The sequence below is a fragment of the Parasteatoda tepidariorum genome, chromosome 6 (assembly GCF_982258835.1).
Source record: "Parasteatoda tepidariorum strain Cologne lab strain chromosome 6, Ptep-v5.0, whole genome shotgun sequence".
Classification (NCBI taxonomy): Eukaryota; Metazoa; Arthropoda; class Arachnida; order Araneae; family Theridiidae; genus Parasteatoda; species Parasteatoda tepidariorum.
In genome coordinates this window covers 100,765,838-100,775,115 of record NC_141760.1, presented here as the reverse complement: position 1 = coordinate 100,775,115, position 9,278 = coordinate 100,765,838, and positions in this window count along the sequence as shown.

Below are 9,278 nucleotides of genomic sequence, written 5' to 3'. Positions count from 1 at the left end.
TATTTTCATAAATTGGCATGTCAATTCCATTCCTCTTTAAAATATTTATGCTAACTTGGTTTGACCCTAAATATTACGTTTTTAAATGTATAGTATATAGAAAAATATCTATGGTTTTTGCTTAATCAAATTGTAAAGTTAAATTTCATGTTTTAAATGCATAATCTCTTAAATTGTAAAATTTAAAGTTTTTTCCACCTGCATTCTATAACATAGATTTAAAATTGTAAATATGATATTATTTTTTGTATAGGAAGAATTGTTTCCCTTTTCCATACGTGCCAAAGCTTTGTGCCTGACAATACATGCGCATATTTTCTGGTACATATCTTAAGAATTCCTTTTTACACGTGCCTTTTCGAGTAAACAATAATAATAAATTTTTAAAAAATGCATTCTAGGGTTTTCAAATTCTCTCAGCAAATAAGTCGCATTTCTAGCTGTGAATGAGTTGTGTTTCAACATTTTATTTTATTTACTTTTCAGATTCACGCTTTTTTTTTCTTTCTAAATACATAATAGTAACATTAAAATGTATCCTAGAAAAATTTAAATTTTAAAAAGTTTCACCTCTCGTTAACTTCATTTGCAAACATTAAAGTGTCAACATTTGCAAATGTGAAAATAAGTATATTAAGTTTGAACTAAAAAAATTTTACTATGAAGGTTTTATTTTAAACTTAATTTTTGTGTTTTCGATCATAAAAAGGGAGCCATCTAAAGCCTAATACTAGTTTAAAAATTTATGGTTGAAAAATTATCTTAAAAGCTTCTGAGTTATTTCCATTAGCTCTGTAATATTTGATTAATTTTTTAAAAATTATTATTATTTTTAGAATTGATAATAGGTTTTTTTGCTTTATTATTTGATTACATTATTTTCTGATTTAATGTGTAGGGATTTAAAATTTATTCATGTCTTTTGCTTCTGTTGAGTGCATTCTGAAGTGCCTGAAAAAGTAGTTCAAATAAGAGTGCATTATTCTGAATAAATTTTTTTTTTTAATTTCTCGAAGAAAATTTAAAAATTTTTGTATTGCATTTACTTTTTCTTGTGGCAGACTATTTCTGATTCTTTTTTCAGATTGTGTGTAATGTTTTTGGAAACATAATTTGTAATCTCATTTAAACTATATTTATGCTTCCACTGTAATACCATTCAAACTGTGAAGAGTTAGACACAAATCTTATCTATAAGATTAAAGATATTTAAACTGAATTTGGAATTACATCAGTATTAAAAGACCTGTACCTACTCCTGATTTATAATTATATATCTACTGAATGCACACAATCATTGAACGCAATTTTGAAGTTTTTTTTTCTAGTTGTATTCCATTAAAATATGTTAAATTTTTTAGTTTTAATAGAACTTGAAACTTCCACAAAATGTTTTAAATCTTTGTGTAAATAAATAATATTTTATAAAATGTTTGCTAGTGAAGTTGATTCATTAGCATTGTTGATGATTTAGAAATGCACAATGTATTGTGGTTCTGATGGTAAGATAATTTTTTTCTATCCGTACAGAAAATTGTAATTGAATGACTTTTTAGGGGTAGAGGGGTGACAAAAGGCTGCTATGTTAATTCTATGGGAGCACTATTTTCTTGCACAACTGTAATCCTTTACAATTTTATGCCTCATGTTGAATAATTAAGAACCAGATTTAAGAACTCTTCGATAGATCTCTTTGGCGATTTTAAAACTCTTTAAAAAAATATTTGCGTCAATATATTTTCTTTAATAATTTTTATTACTTTTGCACTTGTTTTAATACGTAAGTACATTCTGTGTTTCTCTTAACACTTCGCTTCTAACTGGTATAAGAGGCTAGCATGCTAAGTGCTATATCTAGAATATATCTACAATTAAATGTAGTTTTAGATGAAAAAAAAGCTTTAAGATTGAAATTTTTATTCTAGAAGTTTTTATTAAAAATTTTTTTTAATTATTTTAATTAATTATTGTTAACTAATAAAAATAAATATTTAATAATTAAAGTTTATTTTCATTTATAATTTTATTTTGTGTAAATTTTTGAGCATCATTAGGTTTTTTTTTTTTTTTTTTCATGTAACCCAAAGTTGAGCTATGATTATGATTTAAAAAGCCTAAAATGGTAACTGCACACAAAATTCTTTTTATTATAAATTATATATTCTTTTAATTTTAATTAAATATTTGTTTCCTTTTTTCTATACTAATTTCCAAGAGCTTTATTTTAAAAGTAATCTCCTAACTACTTACATTTTGTGTTAAATATCTACTACCAACATAAAAAATATTTATATATATATATTTATAGTTTGAATATTTTGTTTGTGAAATCCAATATACTGTTCTGAATCTTAAAACTTTCTATCAGAAACAATGTAAATAATGTTATGTTAATTAGAAATAGAAAAAGCTATAATTTTTTTTTTTTTTTTTTGATAAAATTTTATTCTAAGAAAATTTTTTGAATATTTTTTTCTTTATCTTTGGTGTCTAGATTTAAAAATGTTATTTTGCATGCAAAGTTGAGAGACTTCAAGTTTATAAATCAAAGTTCTTTTATTTAAAAAAAAAGAGGGAGAAATGGACAGAAAAATTAATAACTTAGCAAACTTTCCAAGACAAGCATGTGTCTTAGTTTAAACAAAAAAATTTCTAACACTAATTTACTGTGACTATAGTTAACAATTTGTACCATTAATATAAAATCACACACGTTAAAACAAAATGAAACGGATTTAAATAAAACTGTCACCAAAGTCAGATGCAACATGTGTGATTACAGCACTATGTATTATGAAAGTTCAAGCACCGTTCGCACTATCTCCCAATAACACTTTATGAAATCAAAGGTACTTTTTTATGCATAGCAGTAAGAAATGCTGTTTACATAGGATTAAACATAACAAACAGTGTTCACAATTTGTTATCGTCGAAGTGTAGATTTTGAATTTAGAGATTTTGGTAATGAGTACATATTTTCTAAAATGACTGAACATGTTTCATTATACTATTAATTAATATGTTATTATAAATTAAAAAAATAATTATTAATAACGATTTTTATTAATTAATAATTATAATTTTTTAAGTATTTATAAATAAAAATCAATATTTCTGTTAGTATCTTGTTCTTCTCCTGTTAATTATGAGTTAGTATTCAAATACTTCTAAGAAACGATCTATTTATTAAAGATTAAGTATTTTATATAAAAGACATTGTGGATATGAATCTTTTGATGAATTGTTTTTGGAGAATTGACTTTGCTCTCATATCTCCGATAAGAGCATACATTTTAATCAAAATTAATACATTTTCAAAATATTTCTGTTTTTAAGTTCAAAAGTGTTTAGAAAAAAGGTTATTTTCTCTACTTTCATCCCTAACAATCCAAAGTTGTGGGTAAATTTGTATCAAATATTTACTTGGTTAGAAATGTTATTGAAAATACTGGTTTGTTTTTCATGCAGCCAAATGTTTCCCTGCACTAAGTTGAAGCTCAACAGCATATTGGTTTGTCTTAAGTGAAAATCAAAACTATTGGCAACTAATTGTTTAAAGTCTAATTGACTGTAATTACTTTAAACTCTTCTCTGAAATTACATTTTATTATTCTGAAATTTCAAGCAGCTATTTATTTTTATTTTTTGCATTCCACTTTTACTGCTTTGTTTTTTTACACTTCTCTTTTTTATCACAAGACTCATTTATGTATATATTTTGTGTTTTAAACAGATGCTTGCTATTTTTTTTATATATACAGATTTTGTTGTGTTTTATAGTTAGGTCGATGTAGACTGTATATTGTCTTGTATTTTGTTCATCAACTGTTTATAATATATTTATTGTGTGTTATTCAGATACCAAAAATTCATCATTTATGCTTTTCTATATAATCCTTCTGCACAATGTATCCAAATTAATTTAAAATTGCAATCATTCCAAAATGTGTAAATTGAATTATATTTAATAAATCTTTATTCATTGCACTTGTTGGATCTTTTATGTTTATTACTCAAGTTTGGCAACGTAATAAAGCAAACTATATGAATAAAGAACAAATATAAAGTACAGAAATGGACATACTATAGTTCTATGAGCAAACAACACTTATGAACACTTAAATTGTATAAACAAATTTTGTGTTTAGTATATATTTTGAAAATTATCTTTCACCAACTTAAGTAATTTAATGTATAGAAAAAAGAGTTCAAGTAAGTAAGTAGAGTAACTCTTATAATCTTTGGCAGCTCATAAGATTGGTCTTTCCTCTCGCTGTTCACTTTGCTCTCTAACATTATATATTCTTTAGCATGGCTAAAGAATATATAATGTTCTCACCATAGATATAATATTATATATTATTATATCTACTATATTATATCTACTACTACCCCTATATTAGTCCCTGGTTCTCACTTATATATTCTTTGGCATGGCTTTTCTTATTGAAACTGAAGTGACAAATGTTTTTCGTTGAATTTTAATGACAAAATAGTTTATTTAAATATATTAAGGGTCTGAATTTGATAGAAAAAAATCGGTTTGATGTAATAACATTATTTATTTTTAGTTTAAGGTTTGTTAAATGCAAAAAAAAAAATTAAAGATTAATTATTAGTTTCGCTTTATTATGTGTTCGGTTACGAAAAAATTGTTACGATTTTTGTGACACATTCTTCATCATCTTACTAAGTTAAACTTCGAATTCGCTTTTCGTCAAATGTATTTTTGCTTTAATTGTTTTTATTAAAGAACCAAAAGTAATTGAGTGAAACGGAAAGGTTGTTGAAGCTACTCATGTAGGTTTGTAACACAGAAAATAATATTGCATAGTTTTTTTAAGAAGATTTTTCTTTTTAATAAAAGTTCTTTAACATTTAAAGACATCGTGATTATCCCCTCCTTTTTTTGCCGGATAATTGTTTTTCACAAATATAACATAGATTTTTTATACCTTTAAACAAAGAAGTAGAAGAATATTAGAGGTTGCAAGCTAACTTAAATGTAAAAAACATATATATAATTCTATTGACTCATTATCGAGAATACAAAAACACTCAAGATTTACTAATTTAGTATAACAATATTTACTCAATTTAAAATAAAATGCATTATTAATTATCGGTAAAAATAATAAACTCCCATATTTATTAAACGTGAAAATGTTGATAATTCATGTCTGTCGATAATTATCTCTTCTTATTGTGTTTCAGATAATGTATTTCGATAAAGTAAGAATTTAGTTAAAATTAGATCTTCTTAGAACGTGTTATAAAGCATGTGGAAGTTATAGAACGTGTTTTTTTTTTTTTACCAATTACATTCTAATTGAACTGTTACAGACCAAATACACATTGATTGCACTGTTGCAATCTATTTTTAGTTAATAATTATAATTAATTTACTTTCTTTTTCGCTTTATATATTAGATATTAATTTTTATATATATTATCCTTCAACGTACCGTAGTCAGACAGGCAGAATAACAATTGTCGAAATCCAGCTTAAATATTTTAAAAAATAACCAACATTTTGTGACGGCGTGTCTCAAAATATGTGTAACTTTTTCTCTTTTTATTGCTCTCAGAATCCTGGATACGTAACGTTAAGATAATCTCATACAATCTTATTTTGAGAATTTTTAATTATTTACGATTAGAATTTCAGAGAAGGATTAAGATATTCAGAAAATGTTTAAGCTTAATGTGTTATATTTAAAAAAAAAATAAAAAAAGTTTTTGTGAGAATCATTAAATAGGCATTATTGATCATAAAATTTTCTGTGTGAAAAAGGAATATATATTTTTTAATACACAGTTATTATAATAATAAAAATAATAAAATGAACTAAAATATAAAAATAAAAGTAATTATTATGCCTTATTTTTAACTTTGGAAATAATAAAATTTTTAGTAAAAAAATAAATTAATGTTTTAAAAGCAGTTGGGCACGTTTAAAATAAACTCGACACAAGCATACACTAAAGAAATACTTCTATCAATGCGAGTCTAATTTCAAGTGGGTTGAGACTACTTGGTACAGTATAAAATACCGTTCTATAGCTTCACAATACAGTTTTTGCAGTAAAAATTTCTTTTTATTTCAGATGGGTAAAAAATTCTCAAAATTTAAATAAATTCAAAAGTAAGCAAGTGAAATACATATTTTAATTCATAATAAAAAGTATTTAGAACAAAGCGAAACAAATTAAAACTTATACTTTTCCATTGTAGATTTTCGTTGAGTATTAAGTATGATGCATTAAAACATTTCTAACAATTATACATCTGTTTTATTTAACTCTAAAAAATTACAAATGAAAAATTTAATTTTTATGCTTTGCTTCCAATGAAATATAAAACAAGTTCTTTTTTTTTCCTTCTTCAAGAATTACTATTCTAATTAATTTTTCATCAAATCTGAATTTACCATGTATTTTGGTAATTACAGTCCCAGAAATTTATTCCCTCCCCCCTTCAAAATCTTCTTTCTACCGTATGGGGTACAGTCAGAAGAAATGAACCATTTGCATAATCCACATGAACCCCTTTCTTCATGAGTGACTGACAAACGGTACGTTGCTGGATTTTTTTATGTCCATTATTTTTCCTGGAAAATTTGGAGCCAAACAATCACCTCGTCCCCTCTTCGAAGAGTCTAACTTTCAACTTGACGTTTATCATCATTATAAATGAATTCCTCAACACTAGCATTAAACTTATAGCGCATTCCCCCCCCCCCTCCAACCAAATCATATGATATTCTCTTTTATACCTCTGGTATAAGAGTATTTAATACTGTCTTCCAAGGTGTGCTTGTTTCAATTTCAGTTTTTGTTTGTTCTACATATAAAAAGAATACTTTAGTATTTGCTGCAAGAATAGATGCCAAATACGTGAAATCTTTTGCTGACTGAATTATGAGTCCATCTTGCGCCATAATTTTTTGAAGAACGAAACATTAATTAATAATAATATAACGATTTTAATTAAAGTGATATTATTTAAGATACAAAATGGTCAAAACTTTGCTACCGATGAGAGTACACACTCTTTACAGACGATATTATTAAAAAAAAAACTTTTATTTGAAGTGAAATAAAGAGACAGAACGATAGTACAATTTTTTTTACAGACGATATTATTGAAATAAAAACTTTTCGGAGTGAAGCAAAGAGACAGAAAGTAATAATTTGTGGTGCTTAGAATTTTGTGTATTTAGAATTTCTTCAATCAACTTATTAAGAGATAAGCACAGTTACCTTACAGAAAAGTAAAACCATAAGAGTTATAAGAGCAAAGAATAACACTACAGCTATCAAACTTAATAAAATTAGATTGAAACTGATAATAGATGGATTTTAGATAAGGAAGAAAAAAATCTGCTCTCTATGATTTTCAAAGAATTGACACAAATGGCAATTGAGGTAAAATTTTGAGTTATAAACGATTTCAATATCTCTCTTGCATTTTTCACCGCTTAACAAATTCCCTTTTTTACTTATATTTATTACTTCTTCATAGCCATTATATAGCCACTTACTTATTTTTATATTTTTAATGTACAACTACTATTTTGTCTTTTATTAAACTTTACTAAATTTTAATGACCAACGCTTCCTAGAATTCTTTTCTTAAAATTCAGAATATCATTACCTAAAATTTCAAAACTGATATTCTGTTAAATGAATGTTTAAAAGACCCATGCGTAATATTTTCATTTAATATTATTTGCTTTTTTTATATACTAATTAATTTAATTTTATATTTATTAATTTGAATTGAGAAAAACTGAAATGTTTATCTGATTTTATACTTACAAAAAACAAAAACAAAATTCTTGTTTTTTAAGACACTTGTCTCACAACTGTGCAATAGCTGTGCAGTATCAGATATCAAAAAGATTTTATTCCTAATATTCCTCAGTTTCGTCTTATATTCTATGAGAGCTGAATCAGTTCGTGAAGTAAACTAAAGACGATTTTGATATTGTTTTTATCTTAAATTGAATTATTCACATTTACTGAAACAGCCGAAATATCAAGATTAAATGCCTTTATTAAAATAATTTTTAAATAACGATAAACATCATAAACACGATATTTTATTCGCAATATTCCTCTGCTTCCTCTTACCTTCCATGAGAGCTGAATCCGTTCGTGAACTAAACGGAAGGTGCTTTTAATATTCTTTTATTTTAAATTTAATAATTTAAATTTACGCAAAGAGCCCAAATATCAAAATTTAACGCATTTACTAAATTTTTTTTCTAAGTCCCAGGTTTTGGAAATACGTAGTTATTTACAGTTTATGTTATTTAAAATGTAAAGAACGGTTGACATTTTCGCATCGATTTCATTTTTTGTTTTGCTTATGTTAATTTTTTTATGAACAGTAAAGACGAAGGTATTCAACAAATAATTGAATGATATAATTTTATTTTTGATTTTTCTTTAACGTCATAAGATGAAAAGTAGGGCATGCTTTTTAAAGGAAACAATTCAATAATAGTTTTGACACGAAGTATTTATCGACAATGTTTATGGTAATTATTTAAGGAACAGGTGTCTAGTCTCATGAAAACTCCTCTTCATCTACGATTTAACAAATATCATTAAAGTATACCAATTAATGAGAAATTTCTCATCTGAAGAATAAATTTAAACATAACACTTAGGAAACTACACCGTAAAATGCATGGAGTGTAAACAGCTTTGATTAAGAAATCCGCTTAACACTCTTTCCATTTAACGAAATTATTTAAGTTTTGATAAAGTTCAAAGTTGGTTCAAATGCAGCTAGTTAAATGTATGAAACTCGAAAAGGTAATAAAACTAAAGATATAAAAGTGGATTTTTATTTTACCAGCAAAGATAAATTCTTTCTCCGCTATCAAGATGATGATTTTGTGCATCGCTAGTATATTTCTGGGCACACTTTGTGCGGCTCAGAACAATATAATTTCTCAGGCAACTCTAGGTGACTCACCAGTATTCACTAGTGGTTCAGTGTCAGCCACTAACGGTCAGTTTAACCAGCTACCACGAGCACCATCCTCCGGAGTTTCTGTTAGCTCGTCAGCTGGAGTTAGAGCATCCGCTCAAGTCAACATACCTTATCCTGCTTGCCTAGCATCAAATCCTGATGACGCTGTCACAAGTTCCTCTCCATTTGCATATGCCCTGCTTGAAGGCTCTTTCACAAATCCATTTCTGAGAGGTTTTTACAACACTTCATTTGACACGTCGAGCTTCTATGACACCATCTATGACGAAAT